Here is a 17818-nt window from a genome sequence, read left to right on the forward strand (position 1 = left end):
CCACTGATATTACTTCAGAAAGAACCCATCTCCCAATGGTATAACAGGTGCTCTTTGCACACCTGTCATGTGCTCACTGCTCCCATGGGAGAGAAGAGATGTATAAAGTACGGGCCTAGCTCTCAACAACTTAGGTCATGAGACTGCAAGTACCAAAGTCAATGGAAACGACTACAGGATTAGAAGAGTTCAGAAGAGGGAGGAAGCGTAACATAATTAGAATCATAGCAAACGTTTATTGAGCCCGATGGAGTAGGTCTTATGCCCATTTTGTAAACAAGGACCCTGAGACTCAGAGTTTAAGTGATCAGCCCAGAGTGCACCGCAAATAAGTGTCAGATTTAGGACTCTGAGTCCCTCCATGGCCTCTCAGGGAGAGCACTGTGGGCTCTATGCTGGGTGGCCTGGAGACATTGACTAAGGTTTGTCCAGTGCTGCTTTGTGTTCATATATTATCTCATTGAGCCTCTGTTTATGCCAGGAGGTGTAGAGGAGGTCTTCCTCTTACCATGGAAGCTACTGAGGTCTTCTGACTCCAAATCCCAAGTCCTGTCCACCATCCGTGCCACCTCCACATTTCTGTAGTGGGAGAACACAGGCTCTGCGATCAGACAGAAGGGGGTTAGAAGGGGGTTCTAACCCCCTTCCTCCATTTTGTGTCTCTAGGATCTTAAGATTTGCAGTTTGAGGCAATTGCAGGTGAAGAACATGCCCTTTGGGAGGCAGGCATACTCTAAGGGGTGAATGACATAAGGGAGGCATAATAATGCCAAAGTTCCTATAGTGCTTTTTTCAATGAACTTTCAAGTCTTTGGTTTACATATGCAGAAAGTGATGTGCCCCCAGAGGTAAAGTGACTTACCCAAGACCACACAGTGAGTTAATAAACAGCAACACTGGGATTAGAACTCGGGTCTCTTGTCACCTAAGAGAGTTTACTTCTTCCCTATACAATACTGATGCCCCGCAGGGGTACGGGGGTGCTGGAGGAAGGCCTAGGGTTGGGATCATAGCACTCTGGAGCTGGAGAGAGAGCCTTAGAGATCCTCTGGTCCATCCTCCACACTTGACAGATGAGAAGAGTGAGGCCAGGGTGATTAACTGACATGTCCAGAGCCAGACATGTCTCTGTCACCACAGAGCGGTGGTGACTAAGGTCCCAGGTCCTTTTCATACTATCTTGCAAAACTGGATTCCAAATTGCTTTTTTTCTATGCAAATCTAAACCTCACTCCAAATGCCAGCAGTTTACAATTAGAACAGCTGTTTAGTTTGGGGAGTTTTTTCCCAAATAGAATCTCATTCTCATTTTCTCTCTCTCTCTCAATTCTTATTAAGGATGATATACTAGAAGGGGGAGCAGGGGGAAGTTCAGTGGAAGACCTTGATAGAAAAAAGGTAAAAATTTGATAGATTCTCTGAAGTCTAGGGAGGTCCTCAAAGCCAGGAAATAATTTAGAGGCCAGCCCCCAGACTATCCCAGCCAGCTCACCGCTGGTCCCGCCCAACTCACAATAGGTCTTCAGAAGACCCAGCCTTCCCTTGGCAGCTGCATCTGGTGAACACCAACGGAAATCCCTGGTATTTTTCTTTGCATGCGACCAACCGTGGAGATGTAGGTCAGGCGTTGCTGGCCTGGCAGTTACAACAGCTCTATCTCTACCCCTGCACCTGCAGCCATGTTTGCTAAGCCCTGTGGGGATGGGAAAAGAATGTTCCCCTCCAAACAGGGATCAAATCCTCAAGGGCCTATGTAGGCGGAGCTGACTGGAATTAGGAGGGTGCTGGAAGAGACCATCTGGAATGTGGGGACTAGGAGGGTGTCTCTGTCTCTTTCCCCCTTAATGTCTAATGCCTGCTGTGGTTAGTAGTAGCAGGGTTGGTGGTCCTCTGCTCAGCACAACTTAGCATCATCATCACTGATGGAGGAGACTGACTGGGAAGGTCTCAGCTTCACGCTGGGCTCAGCTGGGCCCCTAGGCCTGCACCTGAACCCCCATGCCTGTCTGGTGTTTACGGGATTGAAGCTGCCACCCTTTGGGACCTAGCCTGTTTTCATTTCTGCTCTCAGCTGTCTGGTGTCCGCAGACCTCACCTACAGGTTTATGCATGCCCGTCCCCCACGATGCAGCCCCACAAGGGTCCTTCTGCCTGGCATACTCCACTTTGGCCTTTGTTCTCTTCAGCAGAGCTGCCAGTTCTGTGCCTGGCCAAGGGGAGAGCTTTCTTGTCCCCTCAGGTAGGCTCTGTTGGTCCATCCTAGCTGTACCCGTCCCAAGATTCAATCTCTCTGCCTGCACTCTGGGGGGCGGGGCTGTGGTTCCAAGGCAGGGAAGGGGCACCTGTGTGGCTGCTCTGGACTGGCCTCTAATGGGCTGGCTTATTTTGTCCTGAGCTTTCTCCTGCCCTAGACTTCATGTATCTCCTTTGTAAAGATGTGGGACCAAGATCAGTACCTGTACTATTGATCTTTAAGGTAACTTATAGTTGATATGCAGATAAACATTTAAGATTTTTAGTAGTGTTTTTATTTTATGTTGATTTCCGTCTGTGGCAAATGATACTGGTTTTCTGTTTATAGTAGTATTCATAATAATATAAGTTGCCTTTTCATTTCATTTATTCATTTAGCACATACTTACTGAGTGTCTGCTCTGTGCCAATCACCGTTCTAGCTACTGGGGATATCTGCCTTCATGGAGTTTACATTCTAAAAAGACAGGGAGGGCTTCCCTGGTGGCACAGTGGTTGGGAGTCCGCCTGCCGATGCAGGGGACGCGGGTTCGTGCCCCAGTCGGGGGGGATCCCACATGCCGCGGAGTGGCTGGGCCCGTGGGCCGTGGCCGCTGGTTCTGCGTGTCCGGAGCCTGTGCTCCACAATGGGAGAGGCCACGACAGTGAGAGGCCCGCGTACCACACACAAAAAAAAGACTGGGAATGATGGTGGGGGTGGAGGGTGGCTAGGTATCTGTTGGTATTTGTTTGTTTTAATAAAGAGTGATTGGGAAAGGCTTCTCTGAGGAGGAGCCATGGGATGAGAGATCTGTATGACCTGAAGGAGTAAACCATGTAACAGTCTGTGGTAAGGACATTGTAGACAGAGGGTACAGGTACAGAGACCCCAAGGTGAGAAGGGTGTTTTTGGCATGTTTGAGGAAGAGGACAGGAGACCAGGGTGGCTAGAACAGAGTGGCAGAGGAGAGAGTGGTAGAAGACAGAGGTTTGTGTGAGCCGTGGTGAGACACTGTGGCTCTTCCTCTGGGTGAGATGGGAAGGCGGGGGGAGTGGTTTGACCAGACAGGCTCGGGTCCAACTGCTTTTATTTATTTTTATTTATTTATTTATTTATTTTAAATTATTTATTTATTTTTGGCTGCGTTGGGTCTTTGTTGCTGCGCGCGGATTTTCTCTAGTTGCAGTGAGCAGGGGCCACTCTTCCTTGCGGTGCATAGGCTTCTCATTGTGGTGGCTTCTCTTGTTGTGGAGCGCAGGCTCTAGGCACGTGGGCTTCAGTAGTTGTGGTACGTGGGCTCAGTAGTTGTGGCTTGCAGGCTCTAGAGCACAGGCTCAGTAGTTGTGGTGCACGGGCTTAGTTGCTCTGCGGCCTGTGGGATCTTCCCGGACCAGGGCTCGAACCCGTGTCCCCTGCATTGGCTTATGTATTCTTAACCACTGTGCCACCATGGAAGCCCTAATTTTTTTTTAATTTTTATTTTTTGGCCACGCTGTGTGGCACGCGGGATCCTAGTTCCCCAACCAGGGATTGAACCTGTGCCCCCTCCACTGGGAGCATGGAATCTTAACCACCGGACCACCGGGGGAAGTCCCCCGACTGCTTTTAGAAGGACCCTTCTGGCTGCTGTGTGAGGGACCAGAGAGGGAAGTAAGAAGCTGGGAGATCAGTAAGGAGGTTGTTATAACAATACAGGCAGAAGATAATGTTGGCTTGGACAGTGGAGGCGGTGAGAAGTGGTGGGATTTTGGATAAATTCTGAGTATGTATCCAGCGGAATTTGCTGGCAGATCAGAGCTAGAGAGGACTTAAGGATCTTGACTCTAAGGTGTTCCAGGCTTCAGTACCTGGACGGATGAAGCTGCTACCATTCAGTAAAAGGGGGAAAGATGCAGAAAGAACAAGTTGGGGGATGGGTTAAAAATTTTCAATACATTTAAGTGTTTAAAAAGTGAGTCAGTTGATAGAAAAATGTTAATAATAATCATGACACATGGATAAGGCCAAAACAGTGACAGCTAAAATTGTGGATAGAGTGGGCCAGATGTGTCTGTGCTTCCTTCCAGTTCTAAAATTCTGCTTTGGTGATTTCAGACCTCTAAGTCTCCCACTCATGAAGAATGGGAACTTGACACTCAGCCTAGAATGTAATGAATGCAGAAGGAATGCCAGGAGAGGAATCCCTTAGGCTAGGCTTACCTGTTGTTAATTTGGAAGGACTTGGAAAGTTCTTGCACACATCCTGGCCTCCTAGCATTGCCTCATTCACTCACTCACTCAGCACTTTCTGCCTAGCAGGCCCTGGACACACATAGGACAGCTCTAATGCCCCTTCCCTCCCCGTAGAAATCAAGCTATCCCCACCCCTACCCTGGGCCTGGCTACTCCATGATCCTGCACATGGCTGGAGGTCAGGTGAGCAAATGGCTTTGATAGCAGAGATGGTTTTGTCTCTTTCTTCATGTCACAGGGTTCCCATAGTTATCAAGCTGGAAAAAAATCCCCTGCCTTTTGTAGATGAGAAACAAGGCCAGAGAAGAAAGCAACTCCCATAGTCCACATCCATTCCATTAGCAAATCCTTTCAGCTCTACTTTTTAAAAAATTTTATTTATTTATTTAATTTTGGCTGTGTTGGGTCTTTGTTGCTGCACGCAGGCTTTCTCTAGTTGTGGTGAGCGGGGGGCTACTCTTCGTTGTGTTGCGCAGGCTTCTCATTGAGGTGGCTTCTCTTGTTGCGGAGCATGGGCTCTAGGCGTGTGGGCTTCAGTAGTTGTGGCTCACGGGCTCTAGAGCACAGGCTCAGTAGTTGTGGCGCACGGACTTAGTTGCTCCGCAGCATGTGGGATCTTGCCGGACCAGGGCTCCAACCTGTGTCCCCTGCATTGGCAGGTGGATTCTTAACCACTGTGCCACCAGGGAAGTCCTCAGCTCTACTTTTAAAAATAAATTCTGAATCTGACTGCTTCTCTCCAGCTTCCCTGGCACCATCCTCGTTAGGCCACCCTCATATTTTTCCCAGATGACTGCATCAGCTCCTCACCAGACCTCTTGCTTCCACCCTTACCCCTGGAGATCTCCACCCAGCAACCAGAGGGAGTCTGTTAAAATCATGGAGATCTCCACCCAGCAACCAGAGGGATTCTGTTAAAATCAAAGTCAGATCATGTCCCTCCCCTGCTCAGAACCCTGCAGTGTTCCCATGTCACTCGAAGGACAGGCTCAAGTTTTTAAATGGCCTTACAGGCCCTGCACAATCTGGCCCTTGGCTACTGCCAGACCCTACGCTATCATTCTCCCCTCATTCACTACTCAGCTTCAGCCACACTGACGTCTTTCCTGTTCCTGGAGCACCCCAGGTGTGTTCCTGCCTCAGGGCCTGGCACTTGCTCTTCCCTCTGCCTTTCCTCAGATCCTTGCAGTGCGGTTCCTCACTTCATTCAGGGCTCTGATCAAATGTCACCTCTTAAAAGAAGCTTTCCTTGCCCAGGGTTGTTTTTTTTTTTTTTTTTGCGGTACGCGGGCCTCTCACTGTTGTGGCCTCTCCTGTTGCGGAGCACAGGCTCCAGACGCGCAGGCTCAGCGGCCATGGCTCACGGGCCCAGCCGCTCCGCGGCATGTGGGATCTTCCCGGACCGGGGCACGAACCCGCGTCCCCTGCATCGGCAGGCGGACTCCCAACCACTGCGCCACCAGGGAAGCCCCTGACCAGGGTTTTAATTCTGCCATCTTCCGTGTTTCTCGCTAACCCTTTTCTCTCATTTAGTTTTCTCTAGCACTTATCACCATCTGACATTTGTTTGTTGCCTGTCTCTTCCCATTAAATGATAAACTTATGCAGGTAGGAATTTTCTTCTAATTTAGTCACTGCTTTATCCCCAGCACTTAACGTGGTGCCTGGCATTTAGTGGGCTCTTAATAAAGATTTATGGAATGAATGAGTGTCCAGAGCTAAGCAGGGAATCCTCCTACAACCCACAGGTCAGCCCAGAAAGGAGTCATGGTCTGTCTTTAAAAACGCAGCTAACAACTTCGCCAAAGCTTTTTGGCATGGCTTTTGTTTCCAAGATAATGACTAGGTGGAGGGAGGGACTCTGCAAGGACTGGCCTTGCAGGGGCTGAGTTGGGGGGCAGTGGGGAAGCACAGAGCAGCCATCCGCATACCTCTGTCCTTCCCACCCTCAAGGCACCCGGGGGGAACCAAGAGATATGCCTCTGCCCTGACCTCAGGGTCATCTCTGATGCAAGGCCCAAGATTCTCAGTAAGTAGTGGGCAGTGGGTGGGTGAAAGGGGAAGGAAGGAAGAGCTTAGTCACATCCTTCTGCATCTGTCCTATTGCGCTGGCAGATTTAACGAGCTGTGGAGTCAGACACCCTCACTTGGTAACCAGAGATCTCAGGCAAAGTCTCCTCACCTCTCTGAGCCTTAGTTTCCTCGTTGGTAAAATGGGGACAAGACCTACTTGGAAGATTTTGAGAATTCAAGCAGAGGCTGAGTCAGTATGAGCTGTTTTGGGGGTTTTGGGGGGGTTTGTTTGTTTGTAGCTATAAATAATGAGAATACCACATGAGAAGCACAAATGGGGCCATTCATTTTTAGCTATAAAAAAATAACGCTAACATTTATTGAGCACCTTCCATGGACCATTTAATTCTTGCTGCTAAGCCTGTGATGTAAGGACAGTGTTCTCACTTTGTAGACAGGCCCCTGGGCTTGGAAAGGTAAAGTCTTGCCCCAGGTCCCACAAGTAGGCAGTCACAGAGCTAGGGTTGGAACCTGTACTTTTGTGCTCCAGGGCTCAAGAAGCCTTGCGGGGGAGTCCCTTCACCTCGTCAGGTCTCAGTTTTCCATCTGTTTAGGGTAGGGGTTGAACTAGACATCTCTGTGAACCACAGGTCATGCCACATCAGGTGGGACAGTGAGTTGCTTCTGGGCTTGCCTGGTGATGGTGGTGGTGACCTTCTGCAGTTTGTTGGTGCTGTGGGCACTGACCGTGAACAGCAAACCTCCAGGTGGCCCCTCCTCAGCGTCATGGCTACAAGAGTACTTCAGCTCTCCTGGCACCATCTCAGGCATCTTGCTGTTCTCTACCTTGTGGGGGCTGGTGGACCGGGCTGAAGATGAAACGGGGAGACTAGAAGGAACCAGAATGAAGGAAATGCACCCTGAGGGCGCCTTCAGCTCTGAGGTTTTGGTTACAGGGGTGTGTGTGTGACCATTTGTATGTGGTGGGGGCTGTAGGGATCTACTCCTGTTGCCAAATCCTCCAGAGCCGTTGCCTTCTGCTGTGGAATTCCAAACATTTCCCATCAGATAAAGGTGGCTGAAAATACCCGGGACTTGTCTGGACTAGTTGGAGGCGGTGCTGGGGTGAGGAGGTTGAAGCCACTGGGGTACAGCCCGGCGAGGTCTGGCCCTCTGTGGAGCTGGCCTTGATCACAGACATGCCCATTGCCCTTTTCCCCAGGAATCTGCAGGTTTGAGGGCAAGGCTCAGCAGGCTTTAAAGTGGAGGCAACAAGTTCTTCTACTCCAGAACGTTGCCTCCCACCTTCCGCACTAAGTTATTGGATCTTTTGGATACCCCTGAGAGAGAACACAGGTAGTCACTTATTTGCCCATGTGTGAATTATTTTCATCCTCCTCATGCTGCAGCACTGGTAAGAGTGATTTGAGATGATCCCCTTCATTTTGCAGATGAGGAAAGTCCCAGGCTTTCCCAGCATCCCAGACAGAGGAATGGACTCACCCCAAGCAAGCCAGTGACAGAGCTGGGACACAAAACCCACACCTGCTGATGCTCAGCCCATTGCTCTTTTCCCCACAGCATGCAGCATTGATCAGCACCAGATGAGGGAATGGGGGCAGCTCTGGGCAGAAAGGAGGAGGGAGTGGCTGCTTTGGACCATGGAGTATTTAGAGGCATAGACCCCAGAAAGAAGCAGAATTTTAGGGAGGGGGTTGACCCCAGAGACCAAGCCCCTGTTCCTTTTGTAGATTGCTACCCTAGTCCCTCCTGCCTGTTGCCTCAACACAATGCAGAAGATGCCTTTTCCAGAACTTTCTCATGAGCCTGGGAGAACTTGGTGTCTGGGGAACCCCAGGTACCCTGCCCAATCACCTGGTGTCTTGGGGCCTCCTCCTAGTTTTGCCAGGCGATGAGGGTGGGGATGAAGAGAGAGGGAACTGGCCTTCTTCCCTTCCCACCAGTCAGCCGTACTCATCAGGACCTTCTCTGGGCCCAGCACTGGGCTAGGCCTGGGGGACAGAGCTCATGGTCAGAAATGAGCAGCTCAGCAAACTGGTGAGAGAGCCGAAGGAGACTTGGAAGGGGAGAGCAGGAGGCCTCCTTGAGGAAGTGGCCTGTAGGTTAAGACCTAAGAGATAAGCAGGAGAGAGTTCAGCATAGGGACCAACATGAGCAAAGGTCCTGAGGCCGAACAGAACATGGCATGTGAGCAATAAGCAGCTTGGCCCTCGACAAAGCTAAGGAAACCCTGCAGACCATGGAGAAAGGTCTAAGACTCGGGCTGAGCCTTGGTCTAATAATAAGAGCAGTATAATAGCTGGCATTTACTTAAAGTCTACTATGTGTCACATATAGTTCTAAGCCCTTTATATGTATTACTATTGAAGTTTCACAATGTTCTTGTGAAATAAGTACATTTTTAATTCCCATGTTATAGATGAGGTCCAAAGCTAAACATCTTAGTCTAATTGCAAGACTTTTTGGGTACCTGCCTATTCGTTGCTCTGGCAGCCCAGTTTGGTGGAGAAGAAGAAGTTAATTTGTCACCAGCCTTGGCCTCATCTGGATAGCACTGCCATTTTACAAATGAGGAAGCTGATACTCAGAGAGCAGCAGGACCTGGTCCAGGGCCTTCGGCAAGGCTGGCATAGCTTCCTCTGCCAGCTCATGTTGCCTTCTTGGGTAGCCCTTGGGACAGAGTTGGAGGAGAGCAGCAGAGGAGAGAGAACCAGAACTAAGGCCCAGCAATGGCGGGAGGTAGAGGGAAAGAGGCAAAAGTTTTCCAGGAGAGCTGATCAATGGGAAAAGTTTTCCAAAAGAGCTGTCCAAAGATGAAATGCTCCACATAGGAGGGAGGGAACCCCTGCTCACAGTGTGTAAGCAGAGAATGCCCTGGAGATACTCCATGAGTATGGACCATCTGGAATGAAACAGACCTACTATGTGATCTGGATGTTCCACCTTTCTTTTTGTTTATTTCCTTTCAGTTTTATTGAAATATATTTGGCATACAGTACTGTATAAGTTTAAAAGGTTTATAGCATAAAGATTTGATTTACATACATCATAAAGTGATTACCACAGTAAGTTTAGTGAACATGTCATCTTGTATAGGTACAAAATCAAATAGAAAAAAAAATTTTTTTCTTATGATGGTACTCTTAGGATTTATTCTCTTAAAAACTTTAATATATAACATACAGCAGTATTAATTACATTTATCATGTTGTACATTACATCCCTAGTACTAATTTATCTTATAATTGGAAGTTTGTACCTTTTGACCACCTTCTTCCTTTCCCCTCCCCTCACCTTCCCCCGGCCCCTGCCTCTGGTAACCACAAATCTGATCTCTTTTTCTATGAGTTTGTTTATTTTTTAAGTACAATTGACCTACAACACTATATTAGTTCCTGCTATACAACGAAGTGATTCGGTGTTTCTATACAATTCAAGCTGATCACCACAGTAAGTCTAGTTAAGATAAGTCACCATACAAAGATACTACATAGTTATTGACTATATTCCCCATGCTGTACATTTCATACCCGAGACTCATTTATTTTGCAACTGGAAATTTATATCTCTTAATCTCCCTCACCTATTTCTTTCCTCCCCCAGCCCCCTCCCCTCTGTCAGACACCTGTTTGTTCTGTGTATCTGTAACTCTATTTATGTTTTGTTATGTTTGTTCATTTGTTTTGTTTTGATTGAGATTCCACATATAAGTGAAATCATATAGAATTTGCCTTTCTGTGTGACTTATTTCACTAAGCATAATGCCCTCTAGGTCCCTCCATGTTGTCACAAATGGCAAGATTTCATTCATTTTTATGGCTGATATTCCGTTGCGTGTGTGTGTGTGTGTGTGTGTGTGTGTGTGTGTGTGTGTGTGTATCATCTTCTTTATCCATTCATCTGTTGATGGGCACTTCGGTTGCTTCCATATCTTGGCTATTGCAAATAAGGCTTCAGTGAACATAGGGGTGCATATATCTTTTCTAATTAGTGTTTTTGTTTTCTTCAGATAAATATGCAGGGAGTGGTATTGCTGGATCATATGGTAGTTCTAGTTTTAATTTTCTAAGGAATCTCCATACTGTTTTCCATAGTGGCTGCACCAGTTTACATTCCCACCAGCAGTGCGTGAGGGTTCCCTTTTCTCCACGTCTCCACCAACACTTGTTATTTGTTGCCTTTTCAATAATAGCCATTCTGACAGGTGTGAAGTGATATCTCATTGTGGTTTTGGTTTGCATTTCCCAGTGTTTTGTGATGTTGAGCATCTCTTCATGTGCCTGTTGGCCATCTGTATGTCTTCCTTGGAAAAATGTCTGTTCAGATCCTCTGCCCATTTTGTAATCTGGTTATATGTTTTTTTGAGTTGGATGAATTCTTTGTATATTTTGGATATTAACTGATTATCGGCTATATCATTTGCAGATATCATCTCCCATTCAATAGGTGGCCTTTTAGTTTTGTTGATAGTTTCCTTCACCATGAGAAAGCTTTTTAGTTTAATGTACTCCCATTTGTTTATTTCTGCTTTTGTTTCCCTTGCCTCAGGGGACATATCAAAAAAACATTACAAATCAAAGAACATACCACCTATGTTTTCTTCTAGGAGTTTTATGTTTTCAGGTCTTACATTTAAGTCTTTAATCCATTTTGAATTTATTTTTGTGCATGGTGTGAGAAAATCATCCAGTTTGATTCTTTTGTATGTAGTTGTCCAGTTTTCCCAGCGGCATTTGTTGCAGAGGCTGCCTTTCCCTGTTGTATCTTCTCGCCTCCTTTGTTGTAGATTAATTGCCCATATAAGTGTGGGTTCATTTCTGGTCTCTCTGTTCTGTTCCATTGGTCTACGTGTCTGTTTCTGTGTTGGTACCATACTGTTTTGATTACTGTAGCTTTGTAGTATAGTTTGAAATCAGGGAGCATTATACCTCCAGCTTTGTTCTTCTTTCTCAAGATTGTTTTGGCTATTGGGGGTCTTTTGTGTTTCCATACAAATTTTATAATTATTTGTTCTCTTCTCCACCTACCTCTTTCCTGAAATAACCAAGTGAAAAAAATGCCATTAGTATTTTGATAGAGATTGCACTGAATCTGTAGATTTGCACTCCACCTTTCTGAACCTCATCTGGGAAGTGGGGATGAGTTAGGGGTGAGCTTGAGCATCACATGGAAGGTTGGATGGGTATCTTGTAAGGTCACTTTTGAGTCTCTGACTCTGTTTCAAGGGTGAGCCTTGGTCCTTCTCACCCTGGACACTGGGAGAGGAATGAAAGGCTGTGGCCATCTACTCATGAAAGAATAGGGAGTTAGTTACCAAGGAAGAGATGAGAGAGGATTGAGATGAGGGGAGTGCCCAGACTGCCAGGGAATGAATGCTTATGAGCAGGTAGCAGCTGCCCAGGAGCCATTAAACATTTGGGCTCTGGAGCCAGACTGCCTGAATTCAAATCCCTACTCTGCAATTTATAACTGTATGGCCTTGGGAGGTCACTTGACCTCTCCGTGCCTGTTTCCTCATCTGTAACTTGGAGAGTAATGATAGCACTTACTTCATGGGGTTATTATGAGGATTAAGTGAATTTGCATACATGACGAAGCTCTTAGCACCTTGCCTGTTGCATGGTAAGTGCTCGGTAAAGAGCAGCCATCACTCCCTGGGAAGGTGGTCGAAAGCCCCAAAATGAGCATCTGTGCCCCCAGTAAATGCTTTTCTGAATTATCTCTCTCTGCCTCCAAGACTAGCACTCCACTTCTGAGCTGAGGAGGTGGAGAGCCCACGCTCGCACTGCTGGGCGCGATAGCTTTCTCAATTCCCCAGCGGAGGTGTTATCTCCTCCTGGCACAACCACTTCCTTTTCTGAGAAGTAAGCACATCTGTCAGGCTTAGCTTCTTAGAACTAATGGTGGGGGAGGAGGCGGGGGAGGAGAGGCTGGCAGCTGACAGGGGCAGACTTCGAGAAAGATTAACATGAAGTTTGCTGTGAGGATGCTCCAAATATTACCTACAGCCCGGATGGCTTGGGCCCCCCATGCCACCCTCCTCAGCCAGTAACGCCAGGGTCACCTTGCTTTACCAAATGCTTTCATCCCCTGGTCTCACCATCACTGCCTCACCTCATCACTGAGGTCAAAGCAGGAGAAACTAAGGCTCAGAAGTAGAGCTGCCTGCTGTGCCACCCACAGCTGGGCTGGCTAGACTGAGGTGTCGGCTCAGCAATCTGACAACCCATCTCTTTGCCCTGCCCCACTGAGCCACCTCTGAGTTGCCCACATCCAGGCCCGTGTTCCCCAGGGTAGAGGAGAGAGGCTGTGTTCCTCTCACATTGCTGAAGCCAACAGCTCCCCCAAGAAAGCCAGGGGAAGTGGATTCCAACCACAAACCTCACTTCTTCCGAGTCTCCGCCTGCTGCTCCCTGCCAAGAGAGTGATAAGACCTCTTCGTTTGCCCCACCACCCACCTTCCTGCCATCTCCTTGGGATCTCCTAGCAAGGCCTCATTTGTCTATTCAGCCGGCATTTATCAGCCTCTCCTCCAGGGAAACTGAGGCCAGGAACAGAAAGTGACTCACGGCCTGCCCATGCTGGGCTGTGGTGAGGCCGGGTAAGGTACAGTCTTGATGTCCCTGGCACTTTCCCTGGGCTGCTAGGAGCCCCTTCCTCTTCTCCACCTACCTCTTTCCTGAAATAACCAAGCAGGAAGGAAGCAGTGGGCCTGGGCCCTCCAGAGTCACCCTAAAGGAAGGAAGGGCCCGTCTGGCAGAGGTGCTTGTTCTCCACTGAAGCCAGGACGGAAGGGTTTCACTTTCTCTCCTGGCCTTCGTCACATCCTTTTCCTGTGGCACCCAGTTCCCCTCAGCTGGCTAGGGGCCAGAACTCATTCATTCAGCTGGTGGCCTCAGGCCACCTTCTTCCTCCTAGAGGGACTCAGGGCTATAGGCCTGGCCCAGAATATGAACTGGCTTCTCTACTTATCCACTTGGGACAGGTCTCTCAGTATCTCTGAGCCTCGGCTTACCTGGGCTTAAAGTGAGGACCTCCTTCAGTAACAGAAGTGCACGAACCTGGCCCATGATGGGGCATTGAGGCGAATTATCCTTTTGAAAGTGAGCAGAGTGCTGTGTAGAGGATAGGAGCAAAGGCACTGGAGCCAGATTGTTGGTGCAGGCAACCCAGCCATGTCACCAGGTCACTGTGTGACCTTGGGCAAGTCACAGATCGTCTGTGGGCCTCAGGTCCGTCAGCTGTATGCTGGGTTAATAGTAGTACCTGCTGGCCGGCAGAGCATAGAGACAGTTAAATAAACTAATCCACAGAAAGGGCCAAGAAGAGTGTCTTGCAAGATAAGTGCTTGGGAAAAGTCACCCACTGCTGCCGCCACTGAAGAGGCTAGTTCTCTGTGGGTGGAGACAGCAGGGACCCAAGATGGCAGGATTGGACATGAGAATGAGCAGGAGGCCAGAACTCAGACAAATCCCAGTCCTACCACTTCCTAGATAGAGCTTGCGGGGAAACGCTGAAGCCTCCATCTTCACGTCTGCAGAATGAGGCTCTGACAAATGTTCTGAGGATTAACTGAAAGTAGTCATTCATTTGTTCATCTCAAATAGGTTCATTTAGAACGGCACCTGCTATGTTCCAGGTACAGCACCAGGTTCTTTAGGTATAAGGGACAAAAACTACACGCAGTCTAGTGGGGGAGACAGGACAAAAAACAATCACTCAAGTGAATGTGATTGTGCAGTCCCTCAAGTGAATGTGATTGTGATTGTGCAGGGAGTATGGCCTCCTTGGAGTAAAGTGCTTTAGCTCAGTCCCTGGCACAGGTAAAACATTCAGCTGTGTGATAAAGGTCAGCTGCCATAATAACAGATACTTTATTGTCATTTAAAAAGTGAGGACACTGTGGGCTGGAGAATCGAAGTAACCTGCTCAGAGTCACACTGCTAGGAAGAAGCATGGAGACGTGGGAGGTGAGAGAGGAGAAGGGTGGGGAGTGGAGGACTGACCGGATTCAAGCAGGAACTGCGCTCCAGCCCCTGGCAGGGCGGGTGGTCCGCTGGCACTTGGGCCACTGCCCCAGGGGCACTGCTGTGCCAGCCTTTCTCCTGACTTCTCCAGGGTTGCAGGGGGCCGCAGGATAACCTGCATTGTGCAGTTGGCTGTCTCTGGGCAGAGATCTAGCTGAAGCCAGTCTGTGCCTGTCTGGATGGACCCCTGGCTTCAGACATGGGTCCTTGGTCCCTGCCTGCACTGAGCCCCCAGACTGATGGGTGAGACCGACATACAGAAGGCCTCAACCTAGGGACCCCCCTGCCTCTCCTTCCCGCCTCAGGGCCTTTGCACTTGTTGCTTCTGGTGGAACATGCTCTTTTTCACCCGGGATTTTTAGTCCTCTCTTGGCCACTGCCACCTAGTCATTCAGGTCTCAGTTTAAACCTCGCTTCCCCAGAGAGGCCTTTTCTGGCCACTCCACCTACATCAGTCCCCTGGTATTCTTTATCACCTGCCCGGGACTTACTGTCTTCAAAACCTCATCATATCTGAAATTGTCTTGCTTCTTTATTCTCTCTGCTTCCTACTAGGACAGTGTTTCTCAACCTTTTTCTCTCTTCACCACTTCCCACGAAGGAGTCCTTTTAGACATGTTTGTCCTAATTGCCCTGCCATGACTTTGAATACCACAGCTGTACTGTGATCTCTTTCTGTGCTATGCCCCCCGCCCCCTCAACCAATGGAGAATGCATGGACTAGAATGTAAGCTCCGGAAAAGTGGGGACCTCATTTGTCTTGTTCACTGCTGTGTCTCCAGTACTGGGCCTGGAGCATGGTAGACACTCAGTAGTTAACGGTGTGAACGAAGGTCCAAAAACTCTGGGAGCACAAAGGAGACATTCCTCGTGAAGTTGAAGAGAGATAAATAGGGAAGTCTTCTCAGAAGACAGGACTCCAAAGTGGAGTCGTGTAAGCTGAGTAGGGTTGGCTGACTGAGGAAGGGAGGTGTGGGGAGGGTGACCAGTTAAAGACACAATGCTGGCAAAGGCACAGGGGCATGAAACGCTCCGGAGTGTGGGGCTGGGCCAATCCACGCATGTGGCCAGGACTGTTGGAGGGAGGACCTTGAAAATGGCCCCCGCCTTAGCTTCTCCTGGGGACCCTGGTTCTTGTCTCGCCACTCTGAAGGGCCCCGATGCTAGAGGGTTGAGTCCAAGCTCTACCACAAACAGGCTATTTGAAACTGTAGAGTGCGCAAATGGGTTGGCCTTGTTGACTTTGGGGTCTGCCAGCCTAGGAGTCCACGGTTCTCCCATGGAGGTCATTAGCCACTGCCTGTCCCCAGTGGTCCTGAAAACCCCACATGGATCCCATGGTAGTGGTCATAGCTACAAAGAGAAACTTGCCCCACTTTTGCCCTAACCCACACTGAGGATAGGTCTCCTGAAAGCCTCTGTGACATCAGAGACCTCCCTACAGCCCACTCTTACGTCTGACCCCCTGTCCACCACGTCAGCTCTGGCTCGCAGCAGTGGGGGCTTATCTCTGCTTTTCCAGACCAGGGCAGCTCCGCAATCCTGTTTATTTATCCAGAGCAGGCGCCCGCTGAGAAAATGGCTGTGTTTGTTTCCAAGTGTGTCGTGTGAACCGTGGGCTAAATATACCCACACCACTGCCTCCCCGGCACCCGCCCTGGAACAGCACGCCCCGTTTTGCTCTTGCTCTCTCTGCAAAAGCAATCCCCAGAATCCTCTCTCCCCCCTCCCTAGGAGAAGGAGCTTCTGAAATGGAGATGAAGGTTGTCCAACCGCGAATGCATGGGGTGGAGGTGGGGCTGGGCAGCTCAGAGCCTTGTCTCTGTGGCACCGACAGGAGAATGTTCCCGCCACCCTAGAATAACTGTTCCTGGACAGTGAGTGCTTTGTGCCTTGCAGCAGGGCCTGTTTATTCCAGCTCAGCCTCAGAGTTGAAAATTTCCTGTGGCTGCCAGCCCTCTACTTCAGGAAAGTTCCCATCGAGGGAGCCAGGCCTCTCCCACTTTGGCTGCAACCCAATGTCCCTGGTTTCTTGTGGGACATTTGGTCCCTTGGGATAACCCAAAGCCTTCTGGCCATGGCCTCCCTCTCCCATGCTCCCCACAGCCCGGGACTCTCCCTCATCACAGATCAATCTTTTTTGTGACTTCACCTGGCCCTACTTCACTTGGGACCAGAAAAATTTTAATTCCTGTAAGAATTTTCTGGTCTGCCAACACTCATGGAGGCTAACCAGGATGAAGGCCAAAGAGTAAGGACGCTGGCTGCTGCCACTGCCACTGCCCCTGCCCTTCTCTCCCCAGAGCCAGGGCTCCACCTCCACTGCAGCCCCCCACATAGGGAAGTGTCCTGCTGTAGCAGCACTTGGGTTGGGGCCAGGCAGTCCTGAGTTTTGATCCTAGCTCTGCCACCTGTTAGCTGGGTGACCCCAGGCAAGGTCTTTCCGACTCTATACCTCAGTTGTTTCACCTGTGAAATGGGGCTCAGGTCGCTACATCTGGGGATTCTGATGAAGGAGAAGTGGGATGACAATGTCTGGCACTTAGAAGACATGTAAGACCTTTGTTCTACTCATGTATTTATTGAGCACCAACTATGTGCCAGACACTGTTCTGGGTATTTAGAAACAAGACAGGCTCTCTGCCTCATCAAGCCATGACTACTGCAGGAGACAAATCAAAACAAAGACCAAGGGTAGGCTCTGCTTCTGAAAAGTGCTGAGAAGGAAAATAAAGCAAGGTAAGGGGGTAGGTAGAGAGAGATCAGGGTGGTGTGTACCATTTTAGACAGGGTGGCCAGGGAAGGCATCTCTGAGGAGATCACATTTGAGCAGAGTTAGGAGTGAAATGAGGGAGCCTGGGGTCAAGTGCTCCAGGCAGCAAGGGCAGCAGGTCCCGAGCTCAGCGGATGTTCGAGGAACAGCAAGGAGGCCAGTGCGACTAGAATGCAGTGTGCGGTGGGGAGGGGCCGAGTCCTACCAGACCTCGCTGGCCGTGGTGAGGACTTGATTCTGTGTGTGATGGGGAGCCTTGGAGAGCTTGAGATGGTGGAGTGACATGGTCTGAATGGTGGGGTTTTCCCCACCTGCCTGCCTTCCCCTCCCAATGCCTTTTCCCCAGTAGATGGTGAGCTTTCTGGAAGGGCTCTGGCTCATGCATCACTGCTGCCTCCCTAATGGTTTAATAAATGTTACGGATTCTTTGAGTCAAGGTGGCAGCTCAGTGTGCATGGCCCTCTGCTAGGTACCAGGGACATGAACAGACATGACGCTGGCTTTCTAAGTGCAAGGGAA

General features: G+C 49.3%; 1 protein-coding gene across 5 annotated transcripts in view; it reads left to right on the top strand.

Moving 5' to 3' along the window:
* The window catches only part of BCL2L1 (BCL2 like 1), a 52188-nt gene that overhangs the window by 31441 nt on the left and 2929 nt on the right, over positions 1–17818 (top strand). The gene's annotated exons all lie outside the window — the stretch shown is intronic.

Source organism: Delphinus delphis, chromosome 15, assembly GCF_949987515.2.
Source record: "Delphinus delphis chromosome 15, mDelDel1.2, whole genome shotgun sequence".
NCBI classification, from domain to species: domain Eukaryota; kingdom Metazoa; phylum Chordata; class Mammalia; order Artiodactyla; family Delphinidae; genus Delphinus; species Delphinus delphis.